At 53.2% G+C, this 27,277-nt stretch overlaps 1 protein-coding gene across 3 annotated transcripts in view; it reads right to left on the bottom strand.

The window, feature by feature from the left end:
- The window catches only part of ZNF516 (zinc finger protein 516), a 107,776-nt gene extending 87,046 nt beyond the window's left edge, over positions 1 to 20,730 (bottom strand). The window contains exon 1 of one of the 3 annotated variants that reach the window (XM_059140876.1): positions 20,576 to 20,730. The gene's annotated coding sequence lies outside the window, so the exon portion shown is untranslated. Of the gene's footprint in view, positions 1 to 16,912; positions 17,035 to 20,053; positions 20,315 to 20,575 lie in introns of those variants that run through there. The other 2 variants (XM_059140877.1, XM_059140879.1) reach the window with 2 other exon arrangements.
- Positions 20,731 to 27,277: the final 6,547 nt, after the last annotated feature.

The following is a 27,277-nucleotide window of genomic DNA, read 5'->3' as shown; positions in this document are numbered from 1 at the left end:
TCGCGCTGAGCCCAAAGTCTTCCAGACATGCACCCATGCTTACACACCTGTGTGCACCCAAGCTTGCACATGCATACACGCACGTGCACCCATGCTTACACACACGCATGCACACAGGTGCACACACAAGCACACCTCCAGGCTCCAGCAATACCAAACTTCTCCCACGCGTGGTTCCTGTCCAGCGCCCTTCCCTGCGCCGGGATGGAGCACCCTCATCAGCAGGTCCTTTACCATCTCCTCGGAAGGGCAACTAGGCCAAGTGAAAGATGACTCAAAGAACTCAGAAAAAAACAAGAATGAAAGAAGTCTGACAATTATCACTACACCCAGAAAGCGCGGAATTATCAATATAATCACCCGCGATCTACACAGAAAATAAACATGCAATGCTTGTGTTTCCTGCAGTAAAATATAACGTAAAAATCATAAATGTAGGCTAGACGAAAACAACCTCCCACAAAGGAATTGCAGGAGCGCCACGGGGAGAGGGAGGAGCTGGAGAAAGAGAAGAAGGTAACAGAAGTAACTCATTTCTTCACCGTCCTCCAAAGAGGAAGTCGAATTATATGGTTACTGAACCCGATAAATTGAGAAACATGGGTTTAAGAAAAAGCTATAAATATAACCACCAGCATAACTAAAACACTGGACTTTCCGCAGGCTATCTTCTGACTTCAAAACTTAAAGGACCATAATCCATAGATCAATAAACAGAAAATAAAGGGAAAAAGAAAGAAAGCGTAAAGAAAATAAAACGTATTTTTAATTAGGAAAGAGGACATCTGTTTCAGCAAAATTACAAAAGGAACAAATTTACCCAGGAAGACTCCATGATGGGGAAAAACAGACGTCTAGCTGTGGGCTCCCTATAAGAGACCCCGAAAGCTAAGGGACGCACAAAGTCGGGCACGGAGACAAGCTACACCAGGAAAATGCAAACAAAAGCAACAGGGAAAAGGAAAAGATCATTAAAAGTTTAATTCACAGTTTAAAAAGCACTACATGGCACAAAAGTCATATTTATTAAGGGTAAAAAAAAAAAAATCACAAAGAAAACAGTGGTTCTTAAAACTGTATGTCCAACCACACAGAACAAAACATGTAGAACACCCATCCCAGTGAGTGGACGGGAAGACCCGCGGGAGAAAACAGATGCAGGAGAGATGGCGAAACACTCTAAAACCCGGATCAAAAAGGAAAAATAACAGAGGGCTGGAAGGAGCTCCGCGCCCAGGAGCGCCATGATGACACAGTACGACAGCAAACGCTAGCAAGAAAGAACAAAACCAAAACTCACAGAAGTTCAGCCACTTGGAAAATGTTAAATTCTCCGTAGCAACGCCTGTGGCAGGCGCAATCAAAGCTCAAACCCAAAACCTCTCCTGCAACTGATCTGTGTCAAAATCTACAGGACACAAAGAGAGCTGGCAGGTTAGCTCTCCAACAATTAAAAATAAAGAAAACATAAATGAAACACTCAATTCAAAAAGTAACAAAGAAACCTCTTAAATCCGTTTTAAAAAGTGGCAATAAATAAGAAAAAAAAAAAAACAGTAAAACTGATAAATAAAATCGCTAACTATCCCTTTGAAAGCCCCAATGAAGGAGTTAAAAGACTAGCCAGCCTAATTTAAACATTTTTTAAAAGGCAGGATTTGGGGGAATTAGGTGTAATGACCAACAAAAGAATGAAAACTAAAATACTGCAATGTTTTTCCAAACTCTGGTTGAATACACTTGATAAGAAATGATGAAAGAAATGATGGATTTTCTAATAAAATATAAATGGTTCAACATTTACTCCAGAATTGACAGAAAAAGTAACCAGACTAATAATCCCGTAAGAAATCAGAAGATCTGCTGTATTCCTCCAGCGACTGAGACCAATGCGAAAAAGCCACCCAACTCACACATCTTCTGAGAAACGACTCAGATGCAGCCATTTCAACGCTGCCGGAACCGAAGGAATTCACAGAAATTTTAAGCTGTAAACGAGATAAACAAAAAGATACTTGCAGCACCAAACACAAGGCCACTGTCCTAAGAAAGCAACAAAGTACCGATAACTGGGTGGAAAACTGACCAAGAAAATAAGCAGGCAAGTCACAGGAGAAATGAAATGATCAGCAAACATGAAGAAATGCTTAAAATTTTTAACACAAAGTATTTCCCTGATTCGCTGGCCAAGACTTAAAGGACCAATGAGAGCAAGCGCCGACGGAGAGAGCCGTCACTCCCGCCGACAGAAAACGGCATTCCAATACTGCTGTTGAGAAATCTGGCCGTATCCATCAGTTCAAACGCCCCTTCCTGGGGTGCCTGGCTGGTTCATTCAGTAGAACACGCGACTCTTGGTCTTGGGGTCGTGAGTTCAAGCCCCAAGGTGGTCAGAGAACTTACTTTAAAAAAAAAAAAAAAAATGTAATATCCCTTCTTGACCAAAATTCCATCCCAGGGAACTTTTCCCAAAGAAATATTCCCCCAAGTACACAGAACTGTGTGTCAGAGAGGTTTGCCGCACCCGAGGAAGGAGCCAGAGGGACAGAAACGTCCTGCAAGAAGGGAGAGGTTGAAGGGGGGCACCTTGCTGGGGCAGACGTCCGGCGGGTGGGTGCTGGCCGCCCCTACTGGCTGCTCAGGCCACAGCCCACTCAGACAGGTCAGAGCTGGGCCACACTGGGTGCTGGGCTTTGGGAAATCATTAGAGCGTGTGCAGAGAACTGCACTTTACACATCCCTTGGAAAGAAGAAGTTGTGATGTTTTACACACACACACACACACACACACACACACACAAAATGAGCTGAAGGGGCACCTGGGTGACTCAGTCGGGTCATGTTGGAATCGTGATTTCAGCTCAGGTCATCATCTCAGGGTCATGGGACAGAGCCCCACATCGGGCCCTGGGCTGAGCAGGGAGTCTGCGCGAAGACTCCCTCTCTGTCTGCTTGTGCCCCTCCCCCAGCTTGTGCACACAAGGGCTCTCACTCTCTCTCTCAATGAAGTAAATACATCTCCAAAATAATGAGTTGCAGAAAAACTCACATATGGCCCCATTTTAATGTTTTGAATTAAAGTTTACATATTAAAAATCTTAATACATTTATTAAGCTCATGTATTTCAATGCCTAAGACTGCGACGGGCACAGAGAAGGCGCTCTACAAACAGTAACCGGCGTACGCGATCAAATTAACGTGTGTTGTGAAACGTCTAACATATTCTTTTTTCTCAAAATGCAATTTCCTCTTTAAGTTGTAAATATCCTGAAGGCAAAAATGAGGAAAAATCTGTAGTCTCCAAACTATGCATTTTGGGTAATTATCTTCAAAGACATAGTTTAATTTGGGCAAGAACACTACCCTACGTTTTTGGCTCTAACGAAATTGCTCAAACACGTTGTGAGAAATCAAGTAATGTGTTACCTGCTGTGAATTCCACACCGCCCACCCCACGCCCCCTTCACAGCACTAAAGAGAAAGTATGCATTTTCATGCCATTTTGTGGACTTCTCTGTAACTTATTTATTTAAATCTCTGTGCATCTCTTGAACGCAAAGCACTTTCGTCTCTCTTCACCCCTTAATGCAAGAGACATCGGCAGTGTAAGGTACTGGGTACCAGCTGTCAACATTTCTGTGTGATTAAATAATTAACCTATGTAGCTTTGTATTGATTCCCTGGAACAGTGACAGATCAGGGCACAGCCAGCAAAGGGACTTCTGCAGTAGAAACTTATCACCATCCCAGGATTCGAGAAAGGAACCGCACCTGTTCCCAGCCGCTACGGTGCCCAGTGACTGGAAGGACGCAGTCCCGTATCCTTAGCTCTAACCTCAGACTTCTTAAAGTGAATTAAACAAAGTGACTTTCAAATAAATATGAAAGAAACGCTGCCCTCAGTGACTCCATGTGAGCCTACAGTCCTGGCCTCCAAAAGCAGTCCCGGCTCACCCGTGAAAGGGTGTTTCAATCTGAAGGCTTTACCGCGACACTGGGGTTCCATCCAACCAGCAGATCCTAAGGCAAGTGAAGCCCCGAAATTCCACGTGGCTGGGCAGAAAGTGTCTAAGCTCCTGAGACCCCCACCCCCGGATGCGTGGCCAAGAGGGGGCAACCAGCGATGGAGGCTTTAATCCTTTCCAGATAAGGCCCACTTGTACAGTGGAACTCACTGAGACGCACTTGGGTTCGCAAACGCTGCGGAGGGTCTCCGGCGCACACGAGCACACGGTGACCCCGACGGCGACAGCCCACACTTCCCCGGCCGGCGGAGACACCCCCTGGCCTGCACCTGCGCCCGCCCGCAGGGCCCTTCTGCCGGCCCTCGGGACGCGGACCCAGGGCACAGGCAGAGTGCGCCGCTACTGCAGCGCAATGGCACGGCCTCGGACTGTCACCCCGCTGACCGCAGGCGTCTTCTGCCCTGAAGTGCTGAGTTTTCTTAACTCAGACGCTGCTACTCACGTGCAGGACGGCGAACAGAATCCCAGTGTGTCAGCAACACTCAGCCGTCGAAGAGGCATTTCTGTGACTGATGGGACAAGAAATGGAACTTGACCCTCGGTCCAAGTAATGAACTTGCTGACCTGCACGTCTGGATTTCCAGGCAGGACAGCAGGTAAGCCACACAGAACAGCACCGGCCCCAGAAGGACAAAGCCATCTAACCAGGCGTCCCCTTGAAAATGCGCCAACACTGAAGACGCAGATCGAACAGCCATCTTGGGACACCTGGGGATGAAGACCGGCTTGGCTCTGTCTCCTCAACACAAGGCTGGCTTCTCCCCAACACAGGTGGCCCATGACGAGCAGGCCCACCGCCCCCCGCAACTATATGCTTGTCAGCCCCCGCTTCTGCCCTCCCCCGAAAACAGCCCTGCCAGGCCCACACAACGCCCCCGCGGTGCAGTCCCTGAGGGCTGGGATGTGACAGGCCTCTCGGCACTCGCCCGCGCACCCACCGGCGCAGGCACAGCCCAGCAACCAGACTCCAGGGCCCTGGGGGAGGCCGGGCCAGAAACTCCCGGCGCCGCGTCTCACCGGCATCCTCTGAGACGAGGCTCCTTTGCTTCGAGGGGACGACGCCGAGCTTCCTTCTGAGGAACAGCTCTGTGGAGCCGCCACTGTCACCCATCTCAGGGGGAAACATGCATCTTCATCATTATTCATTCATTCATCACATCACTACATTTAAATGACCCGTTTAGAAAGGACTGATCAGACATACTTGTCCCGCCTCTCCACGAGGCGCCCGACCTCAGTTTCCTAAGCTCCAGTGCAAGGCCCCAGCGCTCCGACCCCTCCCCCGTCAGGGCCTAGGAGAAGGAAAGGGACATCAGGCCATCGAGGACAACACGACACACACGGGCTCCGCCCGGGGTCTCGCTCCCGACGCCCTGGAGGCCCAAGGGGCGAGTCCATGCCACACGCTGTCCATCGGCCTTTTAAACTGTGGGGCCAGCAAGACTAACATGGGGCAGAGTGCGGTAAAACAGGCCTAACTCCTGAAAGGCAATACAAATAATATCTACCTAATTGGAAAAAAACAATTCTCTCTTTCCTAGGAAAAAAAAAAGAAAGCAAGGAAAAACAATGGATGATGTTTTTAATGCACAAAAAGTAGGAGAAACCAAGTCGCTCACACAGCTTCTATGTCGGATGTCAAATGATCACTCGATGAGACCGAAAAGGAACTCAAACCGCCACGATCCTCCTCCGGTCACCGAAGTCTCCGGGTCAGCAGGGCTCACCCCCTAGTCAGTCCCTCTGTGACTGGCCAGCGGCCGCGGGAGCGGAGCCTGCGCCCCGCTGGCCCTCAGAAAGGCCGGCATCCTGTCCACTTCCCAGACGACACAGTGAAGGCTCGCCGAGGCTCCGTCCCCGGCCCCAAGTCACTGCTGGATCCTGGACTCGAGGCCTCACTGCCTCACACTCAAACTCCTTTCGCCACAACAATGATGCCAGACTGGCCGGCATGAGGAGGGCCGGTCCCGGGGGCGGGGGGCGGGGGGGTTCCTAACTGCAGGAACACGGGACGATCCCCACACACGGCACATCGTCCCCCCAGAGCACACTCAATGACACACTGGGAACGACGGAGGCACACGCAGCGGGGCCGGGCTCCCGCCTCCTGGCCTTCCTCGCTGCCTCCCCGGGGATGCACCGCTCAGCCCCGGCACCCCCACGCCGCCCGCACCGGTCCCGGGCCCAGGTCTCGCAAGTGCTGACGAACCACCCCTCCTCCTCCCGTTCAACTGCTAACGTCCCACAGAGACGTTCCCAGAGCATCGTCCCGCAGCGTCCTCGCGGGCAAACAGCTGAGATCTCCCAGGGACGATCTCTGACTCACCTCGGTGACGGCCTTGGTTTAGGGCGTGTCACCTCAAGCCCCTACAGCTGCCCCAGCCCAGGTGGTGGCCTAACAGGGACCCGATGTAAGGGTGAGATCCACACCCGATTTCCAAGACCTGGTACAGAAGCAGAACAAAAACAAAACCTCAGTGATAATGTTTATGTCATTCCCATGTCTGAGTGACAATCTGGGCAGACCGGGTCACATAAGAAATTCACGCGACCTGGACCATTTCTCGAGCTCTTCTCTCACGGTCACTGGGAACACGCAAGCGACAGATGCGCTCACACTCCGTAGGGCAGTGCTGGCCGAGCCGTGGCGGCCTGGGGGCCGAACCCTGCCCACCACCTGTCTCTGGACGGCTTGGGAGCTAGGAATGTGTTTTACATTCCTAAGTGGTTGGAAAAAAAATTACAGAAAAAGAATAACATTTTGCGACACATAAAATTCTATGAATTTCAAGTTTCGGTGTCCATAAATATAGCTGCTTTATTTGCTGACTTGCTGTCTCGGGCAGCTTCCGTGGATCAGGCAGAGCAGCTGCAACAGAAAAGGCTGGCCCGCGGAGGCCGAAATAGTTAGTATCTGGCCCTTCACAGAAGAAGCCCGCCGACCCTACAGACCCCTCATTTCCAAAGTTCGGGAGGGTGGGCTCCATCCCCCTCGGGCTCCAGGGGCGCCTCCCTTTCCAAAACCTTCCTGGGGAAGGCCAGGAGCCCAGGGTGTGGCGAGGCCCCCCCAGCTGGCTAGGACCGCTGGGGGCCGACGTAGGGCCCCTCTGCTTCGGATCCTTGGACCACGCTCTACATTTCCCCTTCCTGATGGATGACTCGAAATCCTTGTCCTCAGAGGAGATATGACTACTGATTATCTCCCACGTTCCAGCCCCCAAAGGCTCGGGCAACGGGTTCCCTCTCGGGGGACTGTGCACTGGCTCCCAGCTTCTCTGCGGTGGCTCCTGGGTGACCCCAGCCATCGCAAAGGCAGAGGAGCTTGGAGAGTGGGAAGACGGGTCCTCCACAGTACGATCTCTGCACGGTGATTCAACTCTAGGTGCCCCGACCAGCCCTCCCATTAACTCCACTTTCTAACAACCGTGAGGAAGGTCATAAACTCAAGGTGACTGCCCAGAGGAGATCTATAGAGAGCCCAGCTACAGGGCTTTGACCAAGTCCCCTGCATGGGTCTCAGCATGCTCCCGGGGGCACGGGGGCTAGAAAGGCCTCCCGAGCTCCTAGCGGTTAGAAATAGCAAATGGTACCCATACGGAACGCGGGCACTGCCGTGCTCACCACGGGCATGGGACCCAGGTCTGTGGCAAGGAAACAAGGGGTGACAGAGCACTTACGAGCTACTTATCGGGGCTCATCCAGGCCTTCGCCAGTGGGGATTCGGGTCTATAACAGGACATTAGTAACAAAAGTTAAACTTCTAATACAATGGGAAACTGTACTGCAGTCACTTGGTTCACATTTTTAGGGTGATTCAAAAAACCAGGTCTCGGTGCTTTGGACTCTGCTATCATTCACCTTGCTGGTTCTCTGAAACCCTCCCCACGAGAACCACCTTTCAAGAGTCACTGTCATCGGCCGTAAGACTACAACCGAAGACACTGTTCACGTTAAAAAACAGTCGTGACACCCTGTACAAAAACAGCCAGTATCAGAACCAATTTAAAAACATCCCCTCTAGCGTGTGCTGGAGATTTTCCTTCCACAGGAGACCTGAGGACTTCTGCCCTCGTCAACTCAACGCATGAACGGCAGGTTTCACTCCGTGTCTCAGTCACCAGAAAGCTCAGACTAAATTCTGGTTCGAGTTCGGCCCCGGGAGGAGTGCTGATATAGTGTGATCGATCACCCTGCTTCCCCCTCGTCACAGTCTATTACTTCACTTCCTCGTCCTTGGTTTTTCTTAATGTTTCGCCCTAACGCGTGACCCCGGCACTCGGCGCCTTGTAGACGGCACGAGATGTGCACAAACCAGCAAACTCGCACTGCCGACACACAGATACCAAGATCTCAATCACCAGGTACTCAAGCCTGCAAACACGCACTCAGGATGACGTCCGTAAGAGAGACACCGACCGAACCGATCTACGCAATCCCGAGTTCATGCTGAACGTAGTAGGTCATGAAAACTTCTAGAACAGCAGCAAACTACCTAGGACAGAGTCATTGGTAAATCATGAAAACGCATTCGGTACCATCTTCTCCAGAGAAGGAAAAAGAGATTCTAAATCGGGGTCTCGACATACTGATTTTTCCTCTGACGTGGAAACCTAGACCGTGGGCCTGTCTGCGCGCCCGGAGCAGCGAGCGGGCTCGGCTTTCTAAGCGGCTCTTGTGCAATGAAGCAAAACGCACGGCGTCCCGGCCCAGCTCCCGAGGGAGCCCAGGCGGGCGGAGCGGGCAGAGACCTCCCCACAGACCGGTAACGAGCTGCAGGCGTCCACACGGCAACCCGCAGCCCAACAACAGCAGCCAGCCAGGGCCAAGGGCTGCCGCGTGTGGTGCCCAACTGCACGCCCACGGACACGCAGGGAAACGCGGGTCTCCCCGTGTCTGGCTCGCTCCCCGGCCCACCTTCCTTTCTCTCGGTGGCCTTGTGGCCCACGTGCACCAAGGACGTGTGGACGGAGAGGAGCGCCACTCCCTGGCCTGTCCCAGCCAGCAGCTGCCCTCCGGGAAGTCTGTGGTCCCCCGCCCCCTGTCTCGGAGCACAACCACACAGAAGCCCGCTCTCCACCGACGCCCGCACCCCATCACCCGCTGCGGCTGAGCACGAACGCCCCGGAGAAACCGCTGCCCTACCGACGACGCTCGCCGGTCTTCTCGACCCCACTCCCAGAAACTTTCTGTGGTGTCTTGTTTTTTCTCTTAGGGCTTTCTATCCCATGCTGGTCAGTTACTTCCTATGGTTACCGTCTCATAAGAAGGGTGATGATCGGTGCTACCACTGGGTTTCCCAAGAAAATCGATTTCCCGGGCCACGCTGAGCTGGGAATCTGTGCAAACAGCTGCTAGGCCTTCGGTGATCTGGGCTTCCCTCGTGGCTCCGGCCGGCAGAGCCGCAGGAACCGCGGAGCGGACGGCTCGTCTGGTTCTCACACTGACACGATGCCCCACTGAGAGGGACAAACACAGAACCCACATTTTTTCTTCTCTCTGGGACTAGAGCTGAGCACCAGAGGGTCAAACGGACGTGGGGCAGTATACTATCCACGTCTTCAATACCCCATCACTTGCAGGGTCTACACTCTGCAGCACACAACGAGCTCTCAGTCAAGGTCACCTTGAACGTGGGCTTTCTCCCACCTCCCCTTGCTGTGGCATCCAGCATGCACTGGGAACTGGGAACCCAGAAACCTGTCTGAGCTCTGCTCTGTGGCCGTGGCCTTCACCAAACCACGGTATCCATCTGCCTTTCAACTCCTGAAACAAGTCAGGATTCTCCCCAAACCACCTCCAAGACTCCCACCAGTTATAATACAAATGTAAGCCTCAATCTAAAAGCCCAGACAGAAATAACATAAATTTACAAAGGAAAGTAAATATAGTCAAAGAATACACGTTTTCCTTCACGGTCATTGTAGGGTGTGACTGAACGCTCCTTGGAAACCCAGAGTGAGGACCCACGTTAACTCTGCTCTTGCCAAAAAGGTGCGGCTTCAGCGGCCACCAGCCCACAAGCTTCTACAAGGCGCCTCCGTGGCCCACAGCTCTACCACTCCTTCCAAGACGGCCTACTCCGTCCGCAGACAGTCGGCAGACCTCACACGAGGACAGCGGGAAGCCCACGCAGACGACGGCCGCTCTGCAGCCGAACAGCGAACGCAGACTGTACCTCATCTCCAATCACAGCCCAAATGAGAGCTGCAGGAACCTCCTTTTTTAACCAATTCCTCCAGATGCTGAAAACCGGGTAGCTGTTAGAAAAATTAACCATCCTTTGACAATTCCAGAGTCTACGCAGCCTGTGCTCTGCCGTCAGTCTAGAACCAGTGGAGGAGCCGATCTTCCCATAAAACCATTAACAGATTCTGCTTTTCTGTCACCAGGGTAATTTACTGAGGCCAATTTTAATCCTGCCGCTAAACCACTAATCCCACGACTCTACAGAATTGTCCCCAAGTTTACGTTGCTATGGCGAGGACTTTTATGTGAGGAATCCGCGTATTCACTCCCAGTCATGTCTTCACGTCGGCTTTAGGGATAAGTTCTTCTTCCTTGTCCCTTCCGTGAAGACGTAAAAAGCCATTTTTTGGACTCAGGTCGGCCCCTGAACACCTGGGCTGGGCCGTACTCAGCACAATAACGCTAATGTAAATTACGCAGGGTGTTACTCAAAGGCACAAATTATCGTCATTATGCTAATGGTCACGCTAAAGACATGAAAAGCTTTGGTATGATGAATCTAATCCGGTGGGAATATGATTATCCACGTGAATGATGATATTTTCTCAGAGTGGCATAAAAACGTTCTCTCCGTGTCACTGATAATGTCAATATAAATTATGCATCACCAAAAGCGGCATTCGAGCACATCGCTGCGATGCCATGAGACACCCAGGCCCGCCTTCCCACACACACGCGCGTGCACGCACACGCAGAGTATAAATGTGTTTACTTCTTCCGTTAAAACAGGAGAACCGGTAGGATGAAGCCCCAGAGGCAGATCAACACGAGGGGTATGGGGAGACGCCCTGGCTCCCGCCGCGAACAATGGGAGTGCCATCTCCGTGCTGGTCCCTGCTTGTAAATTCCCGGGATGTCGCCTAAGAAGCCACTCTGGTGAATTACACACAAGACCATCCAAAAATTCGAAAGCAGTATGTGTAAACAAGTCACTGAGTGAGGGCATCTCTGTTCCGCCTCTGCGTAATTCCAGAACAGCAGCACAGAAGCTTCAACTGGGAGGTGGGGTCATGCGTTTGCTCAGGGATCCGACCGCTCACTTAAAAAAAATAACAGCCAAGTCTTTAAGGGGGGGGGGGGGGGGGCACATTTTTCAGGTCTAGCTTAAAATCACTAAAATAATCGGGAGCTAAACAGGGCCTCTCAGCCTATCCGCAACCTGCAGAAGTTTTAACTACTCGCACTGGGCTCTGTAGTTCCCTGAATTAACACAATCAGTCAACCTTGAGTATCAAACTATTTCCCACCAAAATTCCTGCAGGAAAGAGACAAGTGATGCTTGCTCACGACGCTGAAGCGTCAGGGGAACAGGAAGCGGCTAGGGCCGCGAGCAGCCCCGCCCCCACTCTGGAGGCATTCTTCCCTGTACTAAATTTCAAAGAACATTCTCGAACGCTGAAATCAATCAATGCCTAACACCATGCCAAGTCAGCTCGAGCAAGATAGGTTAAATAGTGCCATATGGCAAAGGCAGACACATGTTGCCCTTTTCTGAAACAAAGGGGAAAATTCCTAAACAAATATCCTTCACTTCAACACGAGAAGAGCTGAAGACAGGGGTTTCCAAGTGTTACTAAATAATGCTGCAAATGCTATTTTAATCCTTAACCATCTGGGGAAAACTACAGAGTTTAACAGAGAACCTCGATTTTTGAGAGTCTCTCTTTAACGATGTCCTGAAAGCTAACACCACATGTTAGCCTAAGCTCACCATCCCCTAAATGAGCCAGAAAATAACAGGACAGCTGTATCCAAAGGCCGAGGGGCCCTCGGCAACTCCTCGGGGGGGCCAGATCCTCGGGAGACCGGTCTACCTGCTTCTGAAGGAATAACACGCCAGATGAATTTGGCCTTGAAATAAAATATATTAAAAATCTCTGCCTGCGTTCCGCACTCCACTGAGGAAGTGTCTGAACTTTACAATCACATATAATACCCATCCCTGAAATTTTGATTAAACAACTTGATTAAATTCTTGACCAAATACACATATACAGCCAGAAAGAAAAAAGTCTACCAGAACGAACTCACATTTGAAATAAACAGCAAAATATATCTAAGCCCAATATAGTCTCTAAATGATTTATCTTTTCTATTCCCCTGTGCAGTGTCTTATTTATTACTTTACATATATTTACATGTTTACGTTCTCGAAGTAGTTGCATCTCTAATTACTCCTGCTCTGTGAGCTCCACACCAGTGGAATTGAAGAATAAAGGCCAGAGCTTTTTTAAGGAATGTTGAGAGCCACAAAATCACACTCCTTCACACTGTGCATGTCTGCCGCCGGGACACGTCTCATTCTGGACGTAAATAATGACAGCCAGCTCCAGCTTTGCAAAGAAAGGCTTCAGCTGTTCAAATCACGTGTAGCCAGAAGCAAGGGAGGAGGGATACACAAAACGGACAGTTGCAACTGCTCATTTTTGCCAGTCCGTCCAAAATATACTTGACATACCCCAGTGGGGGGCACAGATCCCAAATCTAAGTGACACATTTATAGGGCCTGGAGATGTATCCTCCCACAGGTGTTACAGTCACACCCCAAAAATAGTCCTCTGTCGAAGAAAATTAATTTCAAAACAAACATGCACTTTCAAGAACTGGATGAGACATTAATTCGTAGTGAATGTTTTTCTTTATTCTTCTTCGAAAGTTAAAGTTACTTTTACTAGTAAATTCTTCCTAAACATTTGATGTGATTCTTGCCTTGAAGTGGGTTTGTGACAAGCCACCAATATTCCCGAGAACTCGGAGACAGGCCCAGCTAAAGCCCGATGACGAAGAGGATGTCCCGCACCCCCACCCACCCCAACCCACCCTAAAAGGTGGGGAGGGGAGGTCTCAACCCACTTCAGGCAGAGGTCACCCCTCTATCAAAGAGAAATGTCCCACATGTCCCACCCCAAACTCGCCTGTTTCTGGGACCAGTGAGAACTAAGGGCAAGGCTTGAATCTGAAAAAGGCTGTAAATCACGTGGCCCCAAGACCCATTCAGACCCATAACAGGCTGCTGCCAACACACTCCTGGCCGCTGGCCATTGGGTGGAAAGGTTGGTGGTGACAGCCACAGAGGAGGACAGGACAGGACAGGAGGGAGAAGAGGGTCTCTGTCATACCGGGTGGCCCAGGCCACCAGTTAGCCCTAAGTCAAACAGAGCAGGAGTCAAAAAATTGCTGGTACCCCAAGTCCTGGGCAAACTGAATGGCGCGCAGCCCACAAAGACCCACCTGCAGCCCACATCCCCCCGCCCCGCCTTCTAGACACCCCAGCCTGCCACCAGAGCCCGAAACATTCATGGAGAGGCAGGCCGTCTGCTCAGGCCTCAGAACCACCTGCACCCCAACTCTGCACTTCACCTAAAAAATGCAGACCCAGAAGGCACGTCCTTCCCGACCCACAGACACACGGTCTGGGAGCCGAAGCCGGCGACACAATCACTGTGCATGTTTACACATCACTAGTTCTGGAAGCACAGGTCGAAGCAGCCCAGCGGTAAGCAACCCACGGAAGGTCCAAGTACTGGCTGCTGGTTCGGCCGTCAGTTCAAGTACAGAGCAGGAGTCCGCCAAGGGTCAGGGCAAGGCATGGACGCTGGGCTCGGCGAGGGCGGGGCACGGCCCTGGCTTTCTCTGGACTTGGGTCAGGAAGAGGAGAGCTAATTCAACTTTTGTCACAGACTCTAGAACTTTTGAGGGGTTGGGCTGAGGGCAGCGAAGAGCCACACTTCGGAGAGAAGAGCTCACGGGAGCACTGAGATGCAAAAACACTGCCAGCACCGAAGACCGCTTTCGAGGAAGGAACGTGACTGCTATATTCAAAAATCTACAACGTGGATATGTAATCAAACCAATGGAACTTTCTTTTGCCTTCTTCCATTATGTCCCTGACTTCTGCTTCAATCCATGCCCTTGAAAAAGTCTCGATGTCTCCGGCTAAATTTGGCTTCCAGACACCAGCGAAAAAGCTCTGTTTCCTGCACCTTTAATACAGATGCTTTATTCAGTTAGAAATCGAGTCGCAAACAAAAATACCACTTTTAATTATATAATTAACACCTGCCCTGTTCTTCAAGGTTGAAAATGGAATAAAACCCAAAATAGCACCCTGTCTTGAACACTGAACACAAGCACATTATAAAAGGCAAGCGCAGGCCTTCGGACAAGCTCCTCCATTCTGAGTGTAACCCGCCTCCACTCCAGGGTCCGGTTCCTGGGACAGTAAGGTATAATGCACTTGAAACTCTACACACACTGCCCTGCCAGACTTACAGCCACTCCCACAAAATGCCTGTTTAAAAGATTCCTTCTGGTACACTAGAAACAAGACCAATAGCTATCCTGGAAAATGAATACATAAAAACCCACAACAACCCCTTTAACTGAGCGCTGGTTTTTCAAGAACAGTGTCCGTGATGAAACTCTACTCCACGTCCCCGGTCACATTACCACTTTTCCCTATTTGGTCAGACTGAAAACACCGTCTGGGAGACAGAGCATACCTCATTGTCCAATATTCTCTAAAGAAGTCTCTCTTCTTTTCCATGTGAGTGTTGGGACACAACATCCACATCAAATTCATCAACCTATAAAACGCAAACAGCTCCATGTAGGAGAAACTAAGGTCCATGAAAGTAAAGTTCAGTTCATGGACATGAAAACATGGTTTCCCCACTGACCAGCTTTCAAAAACCTCTCTCTCTTTCCTCCTTGAAAGTCTCTGGGTCGCCATCCTCCAGAGTCAGACACACAGGACCTCAAAGGCCCAGGAACCCCTGAATCCCGCACCTGTCCAGCCCCCTTCAAAGGCCATTTACCAGTCACAACGGGACACACGGGGACGCACTCAGCTCTTCTCACCCAGGATGAACAGCCGCACACAGGGCAAGTTCCCGCTCTAGTTTGTTTCAGGTCCCGGGTCATTTGGAAAGAGGACTCCGGTGAAGACTTCCAGAAATAAAAACAAGCAAAATTCCGCTCTCTCTGCACTGCTGGGCACTGTGCCTTCTGAAGCACTGCTCTGTTTCCTCCCCGGCAGGCATTCCCACTCTTCCTGGGCATTTTACGACACATCCCTGGGCACCGCCAATATTTTTTAGGATGTTAATGTGCTCTGAATGTTTCAGTATATTCAAATAAGCTAACCGAAGGAAACAAAGTCCTCCTAAGGCGCTAAGAGAAACACTAGACTGGACCCACAGGCTTGGGCCTCAGCCCGGCACCATTCTAATTGGAGGACTCGAGTCTCTGAGGCTTGGCTGCTTCTGGCGGGGCCCACGAGAGGCCCGGGAGCCCAGGGAAACTGAAGATGGCCTCCTGGGTCAGCAGCGCCCAGACCCAGGCCCCGGGCCAGCTCGCGCCACTCGCTGCCCGATCTCACGGAGAGGGCAAGCTCCGAGCCGAGCGCGGCAGAGGCCTGCGGTGGGTTTAGGTCCAGCGGGTCGGCGTCCGCAGGACAGCGCGGCGGTTTTGAGGCCACAATCGGGAATGTAGGGAAGAGCAGGAGGAAACGCACCGCGATGAAGCGATCGGGCGGCCTCTCCACGCGGCAGCACCAGGAGCCTATCCAGCACACATGCCTCGGCCCCTAAAGTAGCCCTTACATTCCTCAACCAAAATACTCCCGTCATATTAATAGGGCGGCTTAGAGCATCCTCTGGACAGGATCCCGCTGGGGGGTCGCCAGCCCTGCTCCCACTCGGGCCCCTGCTTCAGTGCATTTGGCCCCAGGGCCACAGGACCCGAGCCCCCGTTTCTGGATCATCTGGAATCAGGATCACAGACTTAACGGCAGGTTCACGGGGGGGGGGGGGGGGGGGGGGGCGCCTTCGGGGCACGTTTAATGTTTCATGAAGACCACCACCCTCTAAAGTTCCTTTGGGGACTTGCTGTTGGGTCCCGCTGCCCCTGCCCTTTGTTACGCAGTGGACCCCGCCGGCGGGCCCCACGCCCTCGGGCACATCTGGGCTTCCAGGAACGGCCCCCCGCGTCCACGCGGGCCGGCGCCGGCGGGACGGACAGAGGCCACGCAGGCAGGACGCCACACCCACGCGCCGCAGCCCCTCGCGCGGCCCGCGGCTCCCCGCGCCGCCCACCCGCGCGCCGGCCGGCCCGGGTCAGGTGTGAAGACTTATGTAATCGTCCTCGGGGCCACGCCTTTGCCCGCGCCCCACCTCCGCCAGAACAAAGTGAAGTTTAAAATAGAAACCAATTACCTGGCCGCGGCCGCGCCTCGGCCCCCGGAGCGCGGCCCGCGCCGCCGCGCAGACCCCCGCCCCCGGCTGCGCGGAGACACGCGCCCCACCGCCCCCCGCCCGGGCCAGGCCCCTCATCCCCGCCCCCGGCCCGCGCAGACCCCCCCGCGCGGCGGCCGGACCCCCCCCCCCACGGCCCGCGGAGACTCCCCCACCCTCCCACACACACACACACACACCCACCCCGGCCAGACCCCCCTCTCCCCGCCCCCACCCGCCAAGACCCCGGCCGTCGGGCCCAGCGGAGACCCCCGCCCAGGGCCAGGCCCCCCACTCCCCGCCCCCGCCCCCTGCAGACCTCCGCCCCGGCCAGGCCCCCCCACACCCCGGCCCATTCCCTCCAGCCCGCTCCCGCCCCAGCTAGGCCCCCTCCGGCCCGCACGGACCCCCGCCTTTGTTACGGTGCGAAGTTGGGCCGTGGGTCCCCGTCTCTTTCACTTCTTGGGTTACAGTGCAGGCGAGTGACGTCCGCTCCACATGACGGGGGCGGGGGGCGGGCGCCCGGGGGCGGGGGCGCGGGCCGGGCCCTCCCCCACCTCGCTGCTCTGCCCGCCCCGCCCACAGCCCGCCCCCTGGCAGCCCAGCAACAAGCGGCCGCCGCCCCCGCCCCCGGGGCGGGCAGGTAAATCCCCCCGCCCCCGCCCCGCCCCCGCCCCGCCCCCCCAGCGGCGCCCCGGCCCGGCGCCGCTCGCTGGGAGATACATAAATAGGAATGATTTAATCCCGCCACACCTCCCCCCTGCTGCCCATTCCTCACTCGGCGAGCTCACCGGGGTGGGGGCGGGGGTGGGGAGCAGAGTCGGGTCGAACTCGAGCCCGAAAATGGCCGGAGCGCGAGGATGGGGTCGGACACCACCTCGTAACTGAGTTGGGTTCTCGCAGGGGGGCACGACGGAGGTCGCCTGGGGCCGCTCGTGGGCCCCCGGGGTAACCCCGGTGCGGCCGGGCAGACGGGCACCCCGCGCGTGGACGAGGGCGGGGCGCGGGATTCCCCCCTCGGGGCCTCCCTCGCGGGGTCTCGGGGGCAGGAGGGGCCCCACGTGGGTCCGTGACCGGCTCGCGGCGGCAGCGGCATCCAGCCCCGCACGTCGCCGCGCGGCCCCGGGCGCCTCGCGACAGAGATGCTGCGTGACCGGGTCCGGCCCGCACGCGTCCACACACCGCGACCGACGTCCCGGGGGGAGCTGGCGCCGCGTCAGGCCGGCACGAAGCGTGGGGCGGCCCGTGACGCGCTCCGCCCGTGAGTGTGCCCATTGTGCGGGGGGGACCCGGCGGGCGCGCGGCGCTCCCGACTCGGGTGGGCAGCACAGCCCCCCCGACCGCGCGCGGGCCGCGCTCCGGAACCCGCCGTGGGCTCGGGGTGAACTTTCAGCGCCACCGCGTCGCGAGAAGTTGCGAGGTGCCCGCGTCCGCACTTCGCCACGGATTCGCACCCCTTTGCCCGGCGCCCGTTCCGTGCGCTCTGCGCCTGGCGGGCGGGCTCCGTCCCGGACCCCGAGCGCGCGAGGCCGCGCCCGCCGCGTGGGAACGGGACGGAGGGGGACGGAGGGGGCCGTACGGCGCGGTCCCCGCGGCTGGACGCGGGATCCCATCCGTCCCGTCTCCGCCCGCCCTGCGGGTTCCGACTGGAATCCGAAAGCGGCTCTCGAACGCCCATCTCCGCAGGAGCACCTCGGCGGCGGCGAGGCCCCCCTGCGACGGCCGCGTGCCCATCTAGTGCCCGGACTCAGGTAGCAGCGTGTCCACGTCTACAGCACGGGGCTGAGCACATCAGGCGCTGCGGGCGCGCGGGGCCGGCGGCGCGGCTCGGGGGCGTCCACATGGGCGCGGGCACGCGCGCGCGCGCACGCACACTCCAAATTACCTCCGGGATGGAGACAGCCGCTGCGGATTGGCCGTCAGAGCCGTCACTCACGCCCAGGGGGCAGGGAGACTTCGCAAGGCTGTTTCCTTCTTTTTTTTTTCTTTTTTTTTTTTTTTCCCCCTTCCCTCCCTACCGTTTCATTTAATGGTAAAACAACAGCAGAGCCCTGAAAGTTAGCCATCTGCGCGGAGAGTTTGCTTTCTTTAACGACGGGGGCGTCAGACAATATCCATTTAAATATATTTTGTTCTTCCACAATGGCTGAAAAGGGAAATTAGCGATCCGGGGTGGGGGCGGAGAAGGAGCTGGGAGTGAGGAGGAGGGGGTCATCCGGAGGGGTGGACGCGGAGTGAAGAGTTGTTCTCAACGCCCAAAAAAGACTTTGACCTTTATTGATCTCGAAATTAAAAAATGTTTTTCACAGATCAGATTGTAACAAACGCCGGTCCTAATTTATGCACTCATTATTTTAATTTTATTATTTAAGCTTGCGCCAGCAATCGTGTTTCCTTAAGAAAGAACTGACCTATTTTTGGCTGGAGATAAACGATCATGTTAACAGATGTTAATCTTGTAATCTGTTTTTCCTGTAAGCACTTTACATACCCGGGTTTGAGACCTTAAAAATAACATCTTTTCCAAAAAGACCTGACGTCACAATTCACTCCCTGAAAAATCACCCCCCCTCCAGTTTTTTTCCTCTGCAATGATTTCAAAGACATTAAATCTTTTTCACTTTATAAATGCTGATTTGTTCTGCCTCAACTCCCACAGGCTTCTATTTGCATTTCAAATTCCACAGGTTACACCAGTCGCCTTTTCAAAAAATGTAAACCAACAATGAAGCAGCAAATGGCTTTTTGTGCATCTGGATTAAATAAGGCGCAGAATGAATATATTTAAAAAGAGGGCTGAGCAAGTTGATCTTTGCACACCCGGAGACCAAGTAATTCTTTATCAGTAAGCCAGCAGAATGAGTAAGATGCAGACACACAAACCCCAGAAGGTCCTGGTCTGATCCCGGTCTGCTGCGGGGAACTTATTAACGCGGATAATAAATGGGGCTGACTTACAGACCCACATTTTCGGGTAAAAGGCTGGGTCTCTCTGGTCCCTAATTGCAAGGCTCCCGCGGCTTCCCTGCCCACGACCACTGATTGTCAGCCCACACCAACCTCCTCCATAAACCGCTGTTTTCGATATCCAACTCGACTGGCTTTTAACAAACTTATTCATACAAAGTTTCTTTAAAACTTGACGAGGCGGTTTATTCTAAACACTGATCGCAATTATTCGGTGTGTTAGTTCTCCCTGGAAATGGCAGACGAGGCGCTTTTCCAAACACCCCCCCCCCCCCGCCAGCAGTCTCCTCTGCTCCTATATCCCCGGGTACATGTCGCGATCGGTGGCTCCCCAACCCCCACTCCGACCCCCGCCAGGCTCGGTGCCTCTGCGAGGAGCCCCTGCCACCCTGGGCCCTGTCCCCACCCCTCACGGTCACTGAGAGAACCTTCGCCCCCACCCCCACCCGACCCTAACTTCCCTTCCAGGCGCACTCACTTCTTTAATGTTAGGGTCACTTATATGCCCCCAGCTAATGGGCATGCAGCCAGGGGAGGGGGAGGCAACCCCCCCCCCCACACACACACACGCCAACACGTACCCGAGGCAGCAGCGCTCCGTGCCCACAGGCATCGATCCCATCAGCCAAACCCTTAATAATTGAAGCGGCTCCTCGGGCTCCGCAGCCCCATCACCCACCTTCACTAGCCGGAGCGTTTTACTTTAAAGTAAGGCAATTTGCTCTTTGTCTCCTAATGGATGGAGAGCGCATCCGAGCTCCCCTCCTCCCGCGTCGCCTTTGACGAAGTGTACAAAGCCAGAGCCTCTTCCGCGCTCCCACCCGGCCCCCACCCCGCCCCTCCACTGCGGTAAAAACCACCTCCCAGCGCCCGCCTCGCCGCCCGAAGTTGCATCTTCCCTCTCCTGGAATCGCCGAGCGGAGCAACTACCCACAGGGAAGCCAAGCCGCCCTCCCCGCGCCCCGGAGCCCCCCCCCGCCCCCCACCCCCGCCCCCCCACCCCCGCGGCGCACACCGGGGTCCCGGGCACCGCCAGGCCCCGGGCCCCGCGCCCCCGCCCCTTGCGGGCCCCGCGGCGCCCCCCACCCCACCTCGGCCCCTACCTTGGCGGGAGGCGGCGGGCCGGGAGGAGAGGACGCGCACGCCCCGCGCCTCTGAAGGTGAAGCCGAGCGCCCGAGGCGCGGAGCCGAGCGCTGCACTAGATCGACCGCGCCAGCTGCGCCCGGGCGCGGGGGACGCGCGAGGGCGCGCGGGGCCCGCCACGCGCCCGGCCCCCTCCCCGCGCCGCCCTCGCGCGCCCCGGACGCGCCCGCCCCGCGGAGACCCCGGCGCCGGCCGGGCTCGGGGGGCTGCGCGGCGGGGGGAGGGGGCCGGGACCCGGCGGCCGGGCGCAGGCCCGAGGCTTCCCCCAGCCACGGAATGGTCTGCCCTGTAGGAAACGCACACGCTCCACTATTGTCTCATCAGCACAAAGTTCTACCACACTGCGGGCAAAGTCTGGAGGCTCGCGATGACTCAGACGCAGATAATCCTTCCCCTAATAGCACTGAATCACGATCCCAGCGGCTAGTTGTCGCCCCTTCTCCTCGAGGACCGACGCTGCCGCAGACCCGGTTACGGGAAGCTGTTTACGCGCGCACACACGGACACACACGCACGCGTCCATACGTGCAGACGTGTCGGGACGCGTTTTCAGCCGCTTGGGCACCTGAGCACCCAGCCAGGAGTCCAGACCTCTGCGGGGTGTCCCTGCGGTGGTCCCAGAAGCGTGTGCATTCCACACGGCTCAGGGTGCGCGCTTCACTGAACTTCCTGGTCAGGGTGCTGGGGATCCTCGATAGATCAAGTCCCGGGTCCAGACCCAAGTCGGCAGAGACTTGAGAACGAGGACTGTGCTGTATGGCAATCTAGAAACGACCGTGGGCTTTTATTTTTATTTTTATCCTTGGAAAGTTCAACTCTAATTTTTTTTTCTGTTTTTCAACCCATTTCTTCACCCCAGCTGCTCTCCGCGGGCCGTAGTTAATGGCAGCAAGTTAAGTCTGGGAATAGAAATGCCAATTTGACTCCAAGAAGCAATCAGGGTACTCGGGGCGGGGGGAGGGGGAGGCGCCGACGGGGAAGGGGCGGAGGAACGCGGAGAGGGGAAGAGGAGAAAGAGAAGGGGCGCGCCCCTGAATCAGCGTGACGCAGAGCGAGGGAGTTGGCCTGCGGAGGGGAGCACTGTCTTCTCCCACCAGGCTCCTGGCCATATTGTTCTGCTCTCCTCGTGATAACTCCGCAGTGGAGATGGATTCCGTCCAAGACACCGACGTAGCTGGGCTTCGCCATCAGCGCCGCAGTCCGGCGTCACCGTCCGCCCTGGCAATTTCTCTCTCTCGGCGCCCAGCACTCGCTCACACTCGGCTGCTGATGCAGCTCGGGCCCTCTCCAACTTAGGGCATTTACAACAGAAACTACTAAGGACGAGCTCCAAAGGGAGGAGCTTGTGCCTGCAAAGCTGGACTCTCAGACACAGGGGCCATTCTGAACATGTGTGTGTGGGTGTGTGTGTGTCCGTGGAGGAAGAGGGCAGCAAGAGGGGGTGGACCTTGGCGAGAAGGATCTTTGAATCCTAAAATGTAAGCTCCTTGTGATTAATGGTCTGCATTAATTAGGATAGCAGGCACAGAGGTAAAGGTCTTTGGCAATTGTTGCAGGTTTGGAGGAAGTGCTTAAATGGCCTGTATTCTTAATCAAATTTAAGTCGGGTTCACAGAAAAGTATTGAAGGAGCACAACTCATTACAGTACCCTGTGACAATACACAAATGAAAGTACCCCCCATTTGAACTAATTCCACTGTATAAATGGCGTATACAGACTTAGAGAAATCCTCGTGTGTTATACGTGTGCACACACAAAGATTATAATATGCACACTTGGAATTTTAATAATTGTTTGTCATATCTGGGAACGGATTTGAGTCAAGGGTAAAAACCCGCTTCGTTAATCTGCATTCTTGGGTCTATTTAAGACTACAGTGTTGCACTAATAACTTCCATGTGTTCAAAATTGACGAGTTAGATCAAGGGACGGTTGATCAGCAAAACTTCCAAACTCCTGCACGTATAATTGTGATTTTCATGACTCGCCTCCTTTCTGTAGCCTGCTTATCACCCACATGTGATTTCACTCAGGGCAGAGCCCGTTCTACAATAATACCGTGCTTTTAAAAGATTTCCTTTCTCCCTTTCTCTACAATGCATGCAGAATCTGAGAATGTAATTCGAGAGACAAGCCAGGGTTACATTCTGGAAAAACAGCAGCTTGCCAGCCAGCAGGTCTTGATGCTGCTGAGGGTGCCACAGTGCCCGGGGAGATAGTGTTCACATTATTTGTGCACCAAGCCACTGGCGGAGGTCCCTTTGTCAGTGCATTCTTAGCTTGTTCGGGGGTGGGGGGAGCACGGGGAGGTATAAAAATAAAATATTTAGCAAGGCTTCCCATACCACTCCTACAACATGTTTAGCATTGTTAAAACTTCAAGTATTTAATAATATCTGCAAAGACTTCAAGTAGCTATGAAAGATTAAGGACCCTGTTTCCGCACAAAATACAAAGCCCTGAAATCCCTGGAAAGAGGCCCACCTCGTTTGAAATGTTTAATTACAATATTTGGGTGGAGAACCATGATATTACTGGATTACTGGTTGCATACATATTTGGCTATTTACAACTTTATCACAGGCAGTAATTCTACTGAATGAAATAGATGGAGAAGAAAACACATTTTCTCTTGTGATTGTCTAATGAATTATTTGTTCAGCATTTGGGACTCTGCTCCTTCAAGCTAAGGAAAATGGCATTTTAATGCAACAGCGCTCAGTGGCTTGTCTGCAGAGCTTAGGTGGGAACATGACTGGTGAACATTTGGATCAGAAAGGTTCTGGAAGGGTTCCATTAAAGAAGAACTAAGAGTAAGAGACAAACAAACAAAAAGAAGCCCAGGAAAGGCCTTGTCTGTCTGAAAGCTGGAACTGAAACTCTTTAAAGTATGAAATCCAAGACAAACTAAAAAATATTTATTAAATATGCATGCTTAAAAATTTAAGTGCACTGCCTATTGGTAAATATTTAATGTTAATTCTATCTCTGTGCAAATTTGTATCCTATATTCCAAATTACATCTGAGGAAGGAGAATGACAGTGGCACCTAAGTCTAAGGGTAATTAGCTCTTTGAACTAACTTAAATTTACAGATTTAAGAGTGGACAAGGGAGAAATTTTAGTTAAATTGTCAACAACTACTCCAAGGTACGGACTGTTTTAGGAACAGACTACTTGTTGACCACCTTCATATCGTGTGAAGTAGGTAACAATTTCATGTGTAAATGGAAATTGGCTATTTCTTTAATAACTGATGGTTTCATAAATATTGCCCCAATCCTAACCTAATGGGGTTTTTTACCTAAAATCTTAATTTTTTTTTCACAGAACTTAGAAACTAAGAGAATACACTGCATTTAGAATATGGAGGAAGGGGCGCCTGGGTGGTTCAGTGGGTTAAGCCGCTGCCTTCGGCTCAGGTCATGATCTCAGGGTCCTGGGATCGAGTCCCGCATCGGGCTCTCTGCTCAGCAGGGAGCCTGCTTCCCCCTCTCTCTCTGCCTGCCTCTCCATCTACTTGTGATTTCTCTCTGTCAAATAAATAATAAAAAAAAAAAAAAAAATCTTTAAAAAAAAAAATAAAAAAAAAAAAAAAAAAAAAAAAGAATATGGAGGAAGAGGAATTTAATAGAGGGTGATCCCCTGCGGAGAAGGAGGGAAAAGTTGTAATGATATTTTAGTCTTCTACAGAGTGGTTTTAGAGGGTTGAATTTGGAGGTAACCAGCAGAAAGAAGGTCTTTAATCTTGGTGTAGGAAACTATCTTAGTTCTGTTTTTTTAAGCTTTATTCCCTTGAAGGTGATGAACTATAGCAAAAAAATAGATAATATCCTTTTCTTACACACACACACACACACACACACACGCACACCCCCTAAGTGATCTACGCCCAAATCCTCCCATGTTTACTGTAACTTCTAAGTTGTGTCTCTTGTTTGGTCCTTTTTGCTCAGGACAATTTGGAGTCAAAGTGGCCGTTTTCTTGTTTTGTTTTGTTTTTTAAGACTTATTTATCTGGGGTCGCCGTCACGTGCAGGGGGTGGTAACTACATCAGGACTTCCCAGCAGGTAAAGGGCCCTCAGATCTGTTCTTAATTTCAAGTGAAGCAGAAGACTTTGGGCAACAGCTGGCTGCCGGAGAGCTGATCCACAGTTCCACAGATGTGGTTCTTAATGGGTTGAAGAAGAAAAGGAAGGAGACCACGGAGCAGAATTCATTGAAGGAAAGACAGATTCAAGACGCAATGCTCTTGTGAAAGATTTCTGTGTCAGCGGGGGGACTGTTTCTCCTGTTACATTTTCTTGTAATCCCTACAGTCTGTTCATTACTTAACAGGTAAGCTGTGACCTCTTAACACCACCCTGTCTTAGGATGGCAAAACCATGACTTGGTCTGCCCCACAGTCTCATTGTGTTTCGTGGTGCGTGACTGATTACACGTGCGTGTTTATGCAAAGTTTGCTGAGAGAACCAGAATAAAGTAAGGCAAACCGCCAGGCCGCCTACACTGGGCCGCAGAGGCTTTGCCCGAGATCGCAAGGGCCTTGCCTCAGCGGCAGTCTGAAGGAAAGGATTTGGCACTTGGGGGTTCGGTGGAGTTGGAAACAGAACAAGAACGGAACAGAACGGAAACAGAACAATACGGAAAGAGGATGTGGCTCAGTCGTCATAAGGAGTTGGGACATTTCGTTGGTGAGGGAGGCTACATACATTTTAGGGGGTGACCATTGCAGTACAATCTACGTAACGTAAAACTGACCGTTTTAACCACTCTAAGTGTCCCAATTCAGCACATTCCGGTCCTGTGCAACTGTAATCACCACCTCTCGTGTCCAGAACTCATTCTACCTTGCAGACCTGGAACGCACGCCCATGTGATGACTCCCTGCTCCCCCGCGGCAGGAGACCCCCGTACTTTGTGTGTCTGAATGCTGCTCCCCCAGGGGCCTCCTACAAGCGAGCTTGTCCATTGTGGTGGGCTTATCCCCCCAGAGGGATGCCCTCACAGCCCAGGGTGCTGTGGCTAGGTAGTATTTTGTCTTCTTCAAAAAAGACGCTGAGCTTGTATGTGAGAGGAGGCAGGACCTTCACCAAAGAAACGGATGAACCAAGCGAGCCTAGTCGCGACAGAAACGACTCTCCCTTCTCTCCCGTAAAGCCATCTCCTCCCTGCCTGTCTGCGCCTGTCTTTGCCCCCAAACGGATCCTGAACCAACGGCATTACAGTAAACTCGGGGGGCCCAAATCAATTTTGGAGAGCGGCAAACAGTTCGATCTCCTGTCGAGTCGCTGAGTTGTCCTGAGTCACCGAGAAGCACACGTCCACGTTCTCTCGCGTGGCGCAGCTCCTGATGCCGGCGGCGTGAAGGGGAGCAATGTCAGGCTGCTGACGCATCTGACGCATGGAAACATTTTTTAAATATTGTAAATGTTAAAAATACGTAGGGAGGCATGATTGAAAGGACGACAGGGGGCACCCGTGGCTCCGCTGGCGGAGCACGCGTCTGGTGCGCCCTGCTCAGTCGCCCGCTCACCCACCTTGCAGGCTCTGATGCAGGACGGAGAGTGAGGCCGAACTTTCACAGGAATGTTTCCTATATTCTTCTTGTGTAGGAAACCCTCATGAGGCTTCCATTGTATCTCACTTCACAGGTGCGGGTGCCACTGTTGTGTCATTGCACAGGTGACAAGGGACCAGACAGGCATGTACCACCACCCCCAGGCCTGATGGGCTGGTACAGGCCAGGGGTATGGTAGGAAGCCAGCGGCCCTGACAGGGGAGCCCTGAGGGCCACCCAGGCCCGCACCACCAACCCTCATGTCAACGGGCCCTCCAGCCAAACATCACGGCCTTGGCCTTGGCTGTTTTCAAAGTACTTCTACAGAGAGACAAAACCAAACCTGTCTTTTCTGTTAGTCCTTCTCGGAAGGTGTCACGACCTCTCCATCCAGCTCTCATTCTGTTCATCAGCAGTGTGCCCCTGTGCATGTCACATCACACCCCCCAGGGCGTCTGCGTCACCCAAGGGGCACTTGTCCCTCAGCAACGGACATTGTCGGTCTTCCGTCCACATGATGTGTGTTCCATATGCGTGCAGGATTACTTCGCACTGGTGGATGCGGGATCTGTACGGGATCTGTCTTGGTTTCCCAAAGGGTGTGAACCGTTGTTGTTGTTAGTACATAAAATATAGGAAGATAGCATCAGCAGTTGAGGAATTAGGTTGGTGGGGGGGGGAGATGCAATCAGGGTCCAGAGGAGCTCACCGAGGTTTAAGACAGGTGCACACTGATCCTATGGGTGCTTGGGGGTTGGGGGAGAATCTTCCCCTGAGCTTCCTGGCACCCAGAACAAAGAGGGAAGCAGTCAGCTTTGACAAGATCGGCACAACCTATAAAACAAGAAGCACACATTTCCACAGAAAAACAGTACGTCCTAAACCTGGTGCCTCACTGAGATTTCTCCTGAACGTTCGTGAAGGAAGGGAGGGCAGAATGGATGGCGTTCCCAACATTATTTTTACCAAGAAAATACTCAGACGCTGTTCTTCACGGTAGTTTGGAGGAAAAACCATGAACCTACGATACAGTGAGAATTCGCAGGAATGACCTGGTCTGCTAACCAGGAAGAGCGTTGTCGAGGACGAGGAGGAGAA

The sequence above is a fragment of the Mustela lutreola genome, chromosome 11 (assembly GCF_030435805.1).
Source record: "Mustela lutreola isolate mMusLut2 chromosome 11, mMusLut2.pri, whole genome shotgun sequence".
In the NCBI taxonomy this organism is placed as follows: domain Eukaryota; kingdom Metazoa; phylum Chordata; class Mammalia; order Carnivora; family Mustelidae; genus Mustela; species Mustela lutreola.
The sequence above is the reverse complement of the archived record's forward strand: the minus strand, read 5'-3'. Positions and strand labels throughout refer to the sequence as shown.